Genomic DNA, 12038 nt, shown 5'->3' on the forward strand with positions numbered 1-12038 from the left:
GCCAAAAGTTTTTGGTCATTCTGCCTTTTATGGATGGAAAACTTGAACCACTGTTTTGAAACCTTTTAAACACCCATGATTCAAACATTGTTGCAGAGTTTGTATCGAAAGGAAGACATCATGAGACATCATGCAACATATCACCTACTCTTATGAAACATGTTTCCAAACATTACATTTGATTTACTTCTCTGTTGTTGGAACATATTAAAACACAACTTGGGCCATACAGATTTAGAATTTCATATTTGAAGACTGCAGTCAGTGCAGGGCGTGTCCACCCAATAGCACATATGTTACTTGTATTGTTATGTTCAGAAAATGGGTGTAAAGGCTACCATTTAAAGCATTGCCCTACACCTTGCTGTGTGTTTGCACAGCATACATATATTTAATTAAACATGAGTTCACATAACAACAATCATTTGTCAAATGTTACTTTTCTTCCACGGTTTTGTTAAATAACAATATTTTAAGGACATTTTCTAAATATATTATGTGACGTTTGCACCTAACATTAGTCAAACATTGATAGTTTATACCTGCCTGATGGACCAGTACCATGGGCCATACCATGTTTCATCATTCCAGAAACGCGCAAGCGTGAAGAAATCAAGTGTGACATGATTGTCGACAACTGTTGTTACAAATTTTCATTCCAAAGAGAAGCAGCCATTCAAAAAGTTTATTGGAGTACTTCTGAATATGATTTTGATTTTTGGTTTGAGATTTTTCAGTGATAGCTCTAGAGGGTATTGAGCGGAATTTGTCTTTCAACAGTCCTCAGCAGTGGCTGAAAAGGTCATGGGATCTTTTCCCACACCACCGTGATAAAGATCTGTTGAAAAAAATGTAAGTTCAGTTCATCTACCTGTCAATTTTCTGAACCCACTTATTCTAATTAAGCATCACGGGGGAGCTGGAGCCTATCTGAGTAGTCATGGGGCGACAGTCGGGGTACACGGGAGGTCAGTCTGTCAAATGTAGACAAAGAAACACATTCACATGGTCACTCACAACTATGGTTAATTTAGAGACACCAATTCACCTAACTTACATGTCTCTGGAAGAGGGAGGAAGCCGGAGCCCCCGAGGGAAGCCACAAAAACACAGAAAGAACATGAATCAAACCTGGGACCTTCTTGCTGTGAGGCGACACTGCTAACCAGCAATCCACCGTTCCACCCATAACTTCATCACATTACAAAAATTTTTGAAGAGAAATTTCACCATGCCAATATTTTTGTCAGAGCTGCTGGAAGCTTAATGGGCTAGGCTTTGGTCTACCAATATGCAGATCTGGTTTCTCTTCCTTGTCAGGCAATACTACCTTCATGCTGTTCCAGCTGTGGTGTTGCTAAGAGACAATAATAGTACACTTCTTAATCTGATTTTCTTTTCAATTCAGCAAGTTGATGAAGCAGTTCCCTGTGTGCTGTATGTTCTGTTTCATCAGCTAGTGTTTATGTTAATGTAATTTATTTAAATATCATTTAATATTTGAATGTTAATCAATTTGTTCAGAGCAGTGATTAAATGTAGCAGTCTAATGGTAAATAATTGGTAAATGGACTGCATTTATATAGCGCTTTTCCATCTGCATCAGACTCTCAAAGCACTTTACAATTATGCCTCACATTCACCCCGATGTCAGGTTTGATGTTTTTTCTGATTATCAACAATAAAATAGAATTATATGCTGTATTCTTGACACAAACCGCACTTGTTACTGTAAAAAGAGAGTAATTCAAACAGTTATGAAACAGGTGACGTCAGAGCAGTATGAAAATTCAGTAAGGTATATCTATATATTATATTCCAATTCTAAGGTGGAACTATGCTAGTATACTAAGGTATATCTAAATATCAAAAAAGGAAGAGTAAAATAGAAGAGTAGAAAAGAGTAGAGTAGTAACTCTAACAGTAACTCTGTTAGCATACCATAGGAAAATAAAAAGCATAATCTGTTGTGTGGGGGGTGTGGCTGGATGTTTTGGTGTTCTTTTCTTTTCTTTGCTCTTCAGGGGCATGGAAACTGATTTGTCTGTGGAGAAGGTGCTGGCTGAAGAGTCCTCACCCTCATCAACATGCATGTGTAGCACCTGTGACGGGTGCTCACATGCAACCTTAAAGACTTTCAGCTGAAGCAGATAATTGGATGGCGTTCTGCATTTTAAGTCATGTGTGATTCAAGCAGAACTGCCGGGAACTCGACCTTGTGATGTTCGTTTGTGAGACGCTGAGGACCACGCCTGGGTTTGACACATCGAGCCCGTGAAGCAAGGAAGGGTGAGGACACATGCTGTCAGCACACATTAAAGGTGATTAAGTGTTTGACTAATGTTGATAGTAACTTGGTGTTTTGTTACGCAGTATACTGGAATTGTGATGAGAATTGTGCAGTTTGCTTCTCACTGCTGTGGCTGTGCGGATAAGTGATCCTCCACTTGTTGTGAGAAGCTGCTCATTTGCATAAAGTTAAAAAATACAGACCTGAATGTGTTGCTGATAGCGTGTGTCTTTTGAAAGATATTGTTTGTAACTGCGGACTTACCTCACCTCTTCTTTGCTTCACAGAGAGTCAGTTTGTCGTGTCCACCTGGGGGGTGTTGTCTGGTGGTAGTGGGTCCAGGAACGCCGGGCTTCTATCCTTTTGGGCGCTTAAGAGCGTGCCAACAGTCACTCCACCAGAAGGACGTTGTTTCAGTTTTGTACACATTATTATGCACAGGTGAAAAATAAATTTTCTGTTGTTGGAACCGCTTTCTGGTTATTTTTAGCGCTGGGTTCTGTCTGACGCAGGTCCGCTCCTCAACTCGCGTCGACACATAACATAATCTATATGCTATCAAATGGAAACCTAAGAACTTAGGTACTATATGTTGATATCTTTAAAAGAACATATAAACTGATGAATCATTAAAATCTACACCATGTAAAATAAAATTGTAATAATGAAAATAAGCTAGTTATAGTTAGAAGAGTTAAATTAGCCCTTAATAAGCCAATCATACCTAGCAAGCTAACAAGATAAACACAAAATGGTAATAGTGTAGAAAGTATAATAGCGTAGTTAAACCTACAATAACGGTATTAACCAATACATACATGTAACTATTGTATGTTCAGTCTGTGTCATGGTCTGGACACCTGTATTCCCTAGAAAGGCTGTATTCAGCAGCCCTGACATTCACTTTAGTTCCTTTAAAAAAGACAACAAAACTCATTCATTCATCTTCTATCGCTTAGTCCAATTAAGGGTCGCGGGGGGCTGGAGGCCTATCCCAGCAGTCATAGAGCGTGAGGCGGAGTACACCCAGGACAGGACACCAGTCTGTCGCAGGGCCTCAAATAGACAACAAACACAGACACACCCACACACACATCTACGGTCAATTTTAAAGATTCACAATCCACGGGAATTGAACCCTTGACCTTCTCTTTGTGAGGCAACAGTGCTAACCACTAATCCACCATGCTGCCCAACAACAAAACTGTACAATTTAAATGTTTTCATTTCATCTGTAATGGAACATAGTCCTTTCATCCTTCCATGTCATCTGGTACTTTTTAACCTCTTAAACCCTAGAGTCCCCACATTTGGGGACTTGCCCTGTTTTGGAACATTTGAACACTCATAAACTAACTAATAACTCATAACTAACTAACTAACCAATGCTGACACCAACATACACTATTATACATCAAAATATCAAGCAAAGTCTCCTCTACAAAAGTATCCAATCACATATCAACTAACCACAGTTGAAAACACCAAGCAAATAAGACGTAAATCGGAATTCATTTTTCGTGGAAAAAACCTAATTTACTCTACCAAGTATTATTTACTTTCAATTTTTTTGCATCCACAACATCCCCTAGGACCTCTCTTTTAGCTGATCCAAACTTTTGCATTTTTGACCTTGTAAAAGCTGAAAAATAAATCATAATGTATGGGTATGTGATAGGCTCTAGGGCTTAAGGGGTTAAACCTGAGAGTGATCTACTATCTTCCCAGTGAAAATTAAGGTCTCATTTTACAGAAATGTACTGAAAAACCATTTTTTCAACCATGGACTCAGTGCTTAATTGACCTCCAGCCTCCAAAAAATACAGGTCATCAATTAACATATTTGCTGGACTGCTCGTCATCAAGTCCAGTCTGCTTTGATTAGTCCAGGGAGAATATGTGACCTGGTGCAACCAGGGTAACACACATGTTTCAGTGTGTGTGTATGTGTGCGTGCGCGTACGTGGGCGCACACATTTTTTTTATTTATTTTTTTGGCAGTGATGTACATAAATGCAGCACATGCTGCACAGCAGTGTGTGTTAACCAACAAGTCGCCACATTGATATTGTCGTGAGACTCAGTTGACTCGGAGTCCTGGCAAAGCTTTCATCTGCTCAGTGTGAGAGTGTCTTATAGTCCTGAACACACACACATTCAGTGCTTATTTTACTGTGCGGGTGTTGTGGGTGGAGCCTGGACCCTGAGGGCACAGAGGTGAATGGGGGCCACACGAGCCATTTTAACAAGCTGTGACAGACAGCTCACATCAGCTGCAGACACAAGAGGGCGATAAAGAGGTGCATGGTGGTTTGTGAGCAGGTGTGCTGTGTGGGTGGCTGTGACCAAAATGTAGTGTTGATAAAATCCACATTTCCATGATCCACCTGTGAAAATGCACTTTTGCACATATTTGAATATGTTGAAATGCAAACTGTGTGTGTGTGTGTGTGTGTGTGTGTGTGTGTGGTGTGTGTGTGTGTGTGTGTGTGTGTGTGTGTGTGTGTGTGTGTGTGTGTGTGGTGTGTGTGTGTGTGTGTGTGTGAATGCAGAGCTTCCTGTTGGCTTCTCACTGACTGTCATAGATTCTCTCTGCAGGGGACTCAAAGGTTTTCCTAATTGATTATTAAGTTGCTGATTGAGGATCAATTAAATTAAAGTCTGTTAAAGGCAGAGTTGATTACTGGCTAGAGAGCTGCTGCACTCTGTGTGATTTCATTTGTGCGGTTAGAAACGGATTCATCATAATGGGGATTTTGCAGGTTGAACTGTACTGCAGGCCTTCAGTGAGCGGTGTTTAACTCTGACGGCCAACAAAACAAACCCCACCTTTAACTCTTTCAGGGTTATTTTCCATCAGGTTTGCCCAAAGAAAAAGGTATGAGTGCTGGGAGTTTAAAATATGAACTCTGGCACGGTGGTCACATTTAACTCCCAGTGCTAAATCAAATCTGACAGCGTTGATTTGGTTTTTAATGGTGCTCCACATTTTCAGAGTTAAATTATCAATGTGTAGCTTAACTAAGAGTGATAGATACCTTTAGTACTAGACTTCAAATTATAAACTGCCAACAGTGTCATTTTTAACACTGCTGAAAGCATAACTCTGTTCTGAATTTTAAATTTTAACTCTGGTAAAGTGCTTAAAGTTTAACTCTGAGTAAAAACAGATGGTGTTAATTTACTACTGGAAAATATGAAACTATAAAACTGTGTTCAAATTAACTCTGTCAGTGCTGATTTGATGTGAGATTTTAAAAAAGTCACCATTCTGCCAGAGTTATTTTTTTAAACTTCCAACTATAATTTTCAACAGTGGAATGTACAGCATAGTTACATTTGAACTCTGGTATAGAGTGTTGAATGTTTAACTCCTATTTAAGAGAGATGGTGTTAATTTCACTCTGGAAAATATGGAGCTATATGAAAAGGGTGTGCAAATGAACTCTGTGAGGGCTGATGTAACAATGTTGGGAATTAACATTTGACACTCTGCCAGAGTTCAATTTGTTTAACTCCCAACAATTTCATTTTCAACAATATTGGATTTTTTAAAAAACTCTAATTATTTGGGTACAACACTTACAAAGAGAGAAGGTGAGGTTCCAGCTCACAGCCTTCTAGTTATGAATCAGCATAGCTCTGCCACTGAAACTCACATCGTGTGTCAGAAAGAATAAATTTTGTAGAGTAAAATTGACTCTGCACTGAGTGTAAATGGTCTCACTACAAATAGCTTTAAGTCAGTTGTACACAACAAATCACCGTGTTAATGAACACTAGAAAGTCCCTATAAGGGCCCACTCTTTTCAGTGTTAAATTAACACCTTTCTAGTGTTAACATTTACTAACACTGACTGTTACTTTAACACACAGTGTGAAGTATGATGAATGTAACACACTGTGTTAAATTAACACTCCTGAAAGCTCCAGTATTAACACTGAAGTGAGCACACATTGACACTTTCTAGTGTTAATTTAACACTGGTGATTTTATTGTGTATTATAGCATGAATGAAGCCTATTCGAGTTGATCTACTTGACATAGAGCTGGTTTAACACTATGATAGAGATGGTTTAACACTGTTTGGAGTGGGACTATATGTAGTCACTGCAGTGTTAATGTTATTCTGTAAATTTACTGGATAGGATGTTTTTTCTGATCTCTCTCTCAACTCCTATGCAGCAAACTCATCAGTGTTAAATTAAAACAGACAGTGAACAGATGGTCCCACTCTGACCAGAGTAGGACTATATGTACACTGGCAGTGTTAATTTTACACCGTCAGTGTTAGTTTTACATTGATGTGTTAAATTCACATTGACAGTGAACATATGGTCCCGCTTTGACCAGAGAAGGACCATATGTACACTGGAAGTTTTAATTTAACACTGTCAGTGTTGGTTTTACACTGACAGTGTTATATTAACACTAGCAGTGAACATATGGTTCCACTCTGACCATATTGTACACTGGCAGTGTGAATTTTACACCGTCAGTGTTAGTTTTACATTGATGGTGTTAAATTCACACTGACAGTGAACATATGGTCCCGCTCTGACCAGAGCAGGACCATATGTACACTGGCAGTGTTAATTTAACACTGTCAGTGTTAGTTTTACACTGGTGATTTTACTGTGTAGCTTGAGGTAAAATTACACCTTTATGGATAACACCCGTGGAGAGGTGACCTCAACACTGATATGAAAAACAGCATTTTGCAAGACTGAACACCAGCAAAAAAAATTACACTTTGAGTAAAAATTAATTCTGAAACATTTCACTCTCGATGTTTTAACACTTTTCACTGACTACTGGCTGCACTGGTTTTGCTCTTTTTTAGCAACTTTTGGGGTCAGTGTAGTGACCTTTGGGGTCAGGAGGTGATGTTGAGGTGGTGAAAAGAAGTGTTGGAGACGACAATACACACATACAAACACACACGCTCACAACTCATATGTGAGACACGGAAACGGGTCGAATCCGACTTCATATTCTCTTTCCTTTCGTCTTGTCGACCGGGGAAAACAAACCGACCGGAGGCACAGTGAGTGGGGATTTACTAATTAACTACTTACACACACAGTGAGAGAGAGACAGAGAGAGGCGGCGGGCGGGAGGGAGGAGAGATGCACACCTCCTCCTCCTCCTCGTCCTCCTCCTGTGGGTGCTGAGGTTCAGGTTGGTGCTGCCTCTCCTCTGTCAGAGCGAGTACGCGTGGACTGACGACACACTGACAACTATCAGCACTTCTCACTAAACTCAAGGTATGTCGCTTTTTCATGCTGGATGCAAACTCATTCATTTTATCAAGGAAACTAATCCACTGTTCTCTTGCTTATAATTATTTCCAGACATCATTTTAACACATTTTTCCTCCTATAATAACATTTGTGCAGAGTCACTTTCACATTTGGAGCTGCAGTTATTTTTTTGTCACTGCTGGAGAAAGCATGTGCTTTGTGTGTATTTCTGTGTGTGTGTGTATGTTTTTTAAAGATTGTTTGATGATGGATGGTGCAAGTTAAGACGCTGCACTCACGTGTTTATTGCACGCACGCGGGCGGCTGAACGTGCGCGCTTGGAGCTGGCCGTGATGCGTTCAGGTGTCGTCGGCGGCTCACATTAGCCTTTAAAAGTCTCTTATTTGTTAAGGAGCCCCGCAGCTCTCACTCGCAGCATCAATCAGTCAGTCAATTACAACCCAGTCTCCCCCCCCCCCTCCTCCCTCCACCGCCCCCTCCTCCTGTCAGCCCGTTTAAACAGTACGTGGAGGTATGTTTTTGTTCATTTGAAAATAATTACATTGTTGTCATTTTTGTTGTTGTTGTTGTTGTTGTTATTTTAATCACTAAGCTTTATAAATCAGTTTGATCAGTTAAAAAAAAAAAAAAAAAATACACCTTCACTGAAAATGCGCGACTTTGGAAGAATTTCTCGCGCGCCTGTTTTACTTTTCCCAAGTGCGCGAAAATAAATGGCTGAATAAAAATATTCATTAATTTTAAATAAATAAATAAAATTTAGAAATGCGCAAAGTTCTTGCCTCGAAGCGGACTCCAGTGGAGATTAGTGTTTTGAGCCTCACATGGGGCTTAGTTTCTGCTTCAGAAGTGTGCGCATCGATACGGCGCCGAGCTGCAAATTGAAAAACATTTGGAATAATCTTTACTTGGATGCGCTGCCCTCTCTTCTCTTCACTTCTTTTTTTTTTTCACGTGTTTACCCGCGCGCTGGTTTGATGCATATTTATGCGCGCGCCGTGGGTGTACCGCATCAATTATTTGTGCCGCTATATTTCCAGATAAACAGTGTTTTCAAATCAATACGCGCATGTAACTATTGCGGATTAAGACAAGCGATCAATGGATCCACCAGAACCCGACGAAGGTTGTTTTGACCGTCGTCACTTTACTTGTGTCTAACTTTGCACAGCGGCGCGTGTTGCGTGTGTGCGCCTGCAGATTAAAATGCGTCCAAAAAAAAAAAAAAAAAAAAAAAGAAAAAGAAAAATATAACGAGCCTCTTCATCTGGACGTAATCTGAAAATGACACAAAATTAATTAAAATAATAATAATAATAATAATAATAATAATAATAATAATAATAATAATAATAATAATAATAATAATAATAATATTAGCCGAAGTGTTCCCATTATAATTTAATATTATATTATAGTTGTTTTCAGTCTTTCCTGCGTCACTTTTAGTTTCCATTCTGTTCTAATTTTTTTCCCGGCCTGTTTCGGCTTTTTAATTGGATGGTTTTCCCGCTGGTGTGTGTCACTTTTCCCAGTTTTCACCTGCCGCTTTAACGCGTCTCTGTGCTGTCAATACTTGGTGGAAAAATTTCCGACATTAAGTGGCATTTGGGGAAATTCCTCCCCACGTCACTCACCCTCCCCTCCTTCCAATCATTCCATACTTCACCCCTCTGCCGACTCACTCTGAACTCATTCATCCGTTCGGTTAGATTTTTAATATGTGAAAAATTACAGCCCACTCAGTGTAAGCATACCTCTGTACTATTATTATTATTATTATTATTATTATTATTATTATTATTATTATTATTGGTAATAGTAGTAATAATAATAAAGTAATCATCGTTATTGATCACATTTTGCAGGGATAAATCTATTTTTACTTTAGAAGTTACTTAAAACTTATTATTATCATTATTATTATTATTATTATTATTATTATTATTATTTAATCGAACTAATAATCTGCGATTAAGAGTTTATTTCTCGGAAAATTTCGAAATGAAGCACAAACAAACACATTCTCCACTTTGTTTTAACGGCATTTATTATGTGACCACGAAAATATAATTGATCACATTTTTTAAAAAAATAATTTGCTCAGTTTTTTGGATCATTTTTTAACGCTTATGGAAGGAAAATATTAAATAAAAGTGTTGTTCACTCCGTGTCTTATCTTCCACGGGGACTGAAAAACAAATGTCGCTTTTAATTTTGAGTCTTTTGTCGTTTATTTTCTTCTTTTTGAAATTGCTGTTATTTATATTAATCTGTATTTTAAAATATTTTATGCTTCACGTATAAGATGAAAATTTGATTCTGGGTTTGTTTTTTTCAGGGGAGAGGAATTAAAAGTTTAGAATGCAGCCTCGCTCATTCTGACTTTTCTTTGATCTTTTCCTTTTTAAAAACTGTTATTGGCTTTATTCATCCAGACTGTGGGCTGTGGAGCTTCCTCCTTTCCTCTCTCGGAAAATAAACTTCTGACAGGTGTGAACGGGCGGGTTTGATTTTTTTTAAAATGCTCTCATCCTTAATGTGTTGTCATCTGGAAAGCAATTTCGTATGATCGAAGTGCGCCTCGTTAGTGAGCTCGATATTCTTTCTAGCAGCCTCTCAGATATCGATAAGAAGGCTCCACAGCTCCATCTAAGGCCTCTAAAGTCTCTCCGTGCGCCCACCAACCCGCACACACGCGTGCGTAAAAAGCGCAGTAATTCCAGATCAGCATCAAAAATTATTTAAATGGCGAGTCAACCTGCTTGATTTATTTATTTATTTATTTTAATTCTTTTGGCAGACACACCGCTCTGTTACAGCCGAATATTATAAATGCATTTTTTTTTTTTTTTTTTTTTTTTTTTGCCTTTCAGTGAAGCCTCCGTGCGGTGCGACAGCGGCGCATTCTCTCCCTCTGCTCCTCCTCCTCCTCCTCCCTCCTGGGCCGGACGAGCTGAGCGGAACAGAATCCAGTCCAGTCCGAGAGACGGTGATCGGGCTTCGTCCTCAGGTGCATCTCTGAGGCGGGGCGACGCGCAGGTCCAGGTGGGTGAACCTCGATCTCATCCTCACCCTCTCTGACGCTTTTTTTTTTTATTTTATTTTTTTGAGACACAAATCAAATTAAATTTCATTTTAATGGAGAAAAGCGCTCCTCTTTCTGACAAACCAAGATCTTCAACTCATATATTAAACGGAGCTCCTTAAGTCAATGCATACATGGATCAGGATGCCTGCCCAAATTTAACAGGGTGTTCTTGACCTCATGACCCACCACTCATCATCCTTCATTTAAAAATATCAATATCTGGTTTTTGAAGAAATCTTGGGCAAACAGCATTTTCTTATTATTTCTTGAGCTGCATCTACACCAGAACTGAACAGGTTCTTCTGTAACCCACGTGCTGTTCACTCCACTGAGATTCATATATTTTTTTAAATCACTGTTTTCATTTTTGAGCAAATGTGGTGACAAACAAAAAAGCAAATATGTGCACATCCGAAATCATAACCTTCTTCATGTAATTCCAGTCTTTAAGTTAAGATATTTGCTCCTTTTATGCAATCATTTGTCTGCTATTCATTGAATTAATTCTACACTAATAAATTACAGCAGAATTTAAATCTTTGAGGTGAACTGCAGGGACGCACAAAGTTGCATATTCTGAAAAACCTGCACCAAATCATTTTGAGTGCATTGTACCGCACGTTGGGAATCTTGCAAGATTTTCTTTGTTGGACACTTTGAGTCAGGCTGTTGCTTTTTTTTTTTTTTTTTTTTTTTTTTTTTTTTTTTGAGCTTTTGTTGGTAGCACAGCGACTTGTCCGTGTCATCAAAGCTTTCAAACAGCTCGTGGCCGTGACCAATCACATGCAAAATTTTCCTGTAGTCCCAGCTGCCTGAATGCTTCCCTCGCCTGATTCTGCCTGTCTGATATTAGCTGACTTATTCAGGGATGAGGCGTGCTGGTTGCACCGTGAGAGACCGTCAGCTATGCAACATTTTGGTTGTGTGGTGCATTTTTCTGATGGTGACACACGTCTCAGTGCTGAGGACCCTGCAGCAGCCGGAGAAGACTGAGAGGACACCTGTGGGTCACCTGGCTGCAGCGGTGAGGTGAAGTGGGGATGGACCAGATGTCTGCCTGGGTGGTCGCTAATTAGGATCCAGGATGGTTGATGGATGCGGTTACTTGTGTCACCGTGATATTCCTCCAGTTCTCGCCTGAACTGATGCGGTCAAACCTTAAAATTTCATGATTCAGAGCTTATTCCAGCGTGGCAGACCTGTACCTGTTACACTTCAAGCCTCCAGGACACTTGAAGGACTCGACTGTATCTTTTCCACCACCACCTTGCCTCCTCCTCCTCCTCCTCCCCCTGGTGCCCCCCCCCCCCCCCCGGTCGTCTCTCCCCACACCACACCTGGTAACTACAAACTTGTAGACAATAATAACAGCCGCACGTATCCAGCTATCTC

The 12038-nt window shown here is 39.7% G+C and overlaps 1 protein-coding gene across 1 annotated transcript in view; it reads left to right on the top strand.

The window, feature by feature from the left end:
• Nucleotides 1-10445: 10445 nt before the first annotated feature.
• The window catches only part of erfl1 (Ets2 repressor factor like 1), a 164501-nt gene continuing 162908 nt past the window's right edge, over nucleotides 10446-12038 (top strand). The window contains 1 exon segment of the mRNA XM_034174004.1: nucleotides 10446-10603. The gene's annotated coding sequence lies outside the window, so the exon portion shown is untranslated.

The sequence above is a fragment of the Thalassophryne amazonica genome, chromosome 7 (assembly GCF_902500255.1).
Source record: "Thalassophryne amazonica chromosome 7, fThaAma1.1, whole genome shotgun sequence".
Classification (NCBI taxonomy): domain Eukaryota; kingdom Metazoa; phylum Chordata; class Actinopteri; order Batrachoidiformes; family Batrachoididae; genus Thalassophryne; species Thalassophryne amazonica.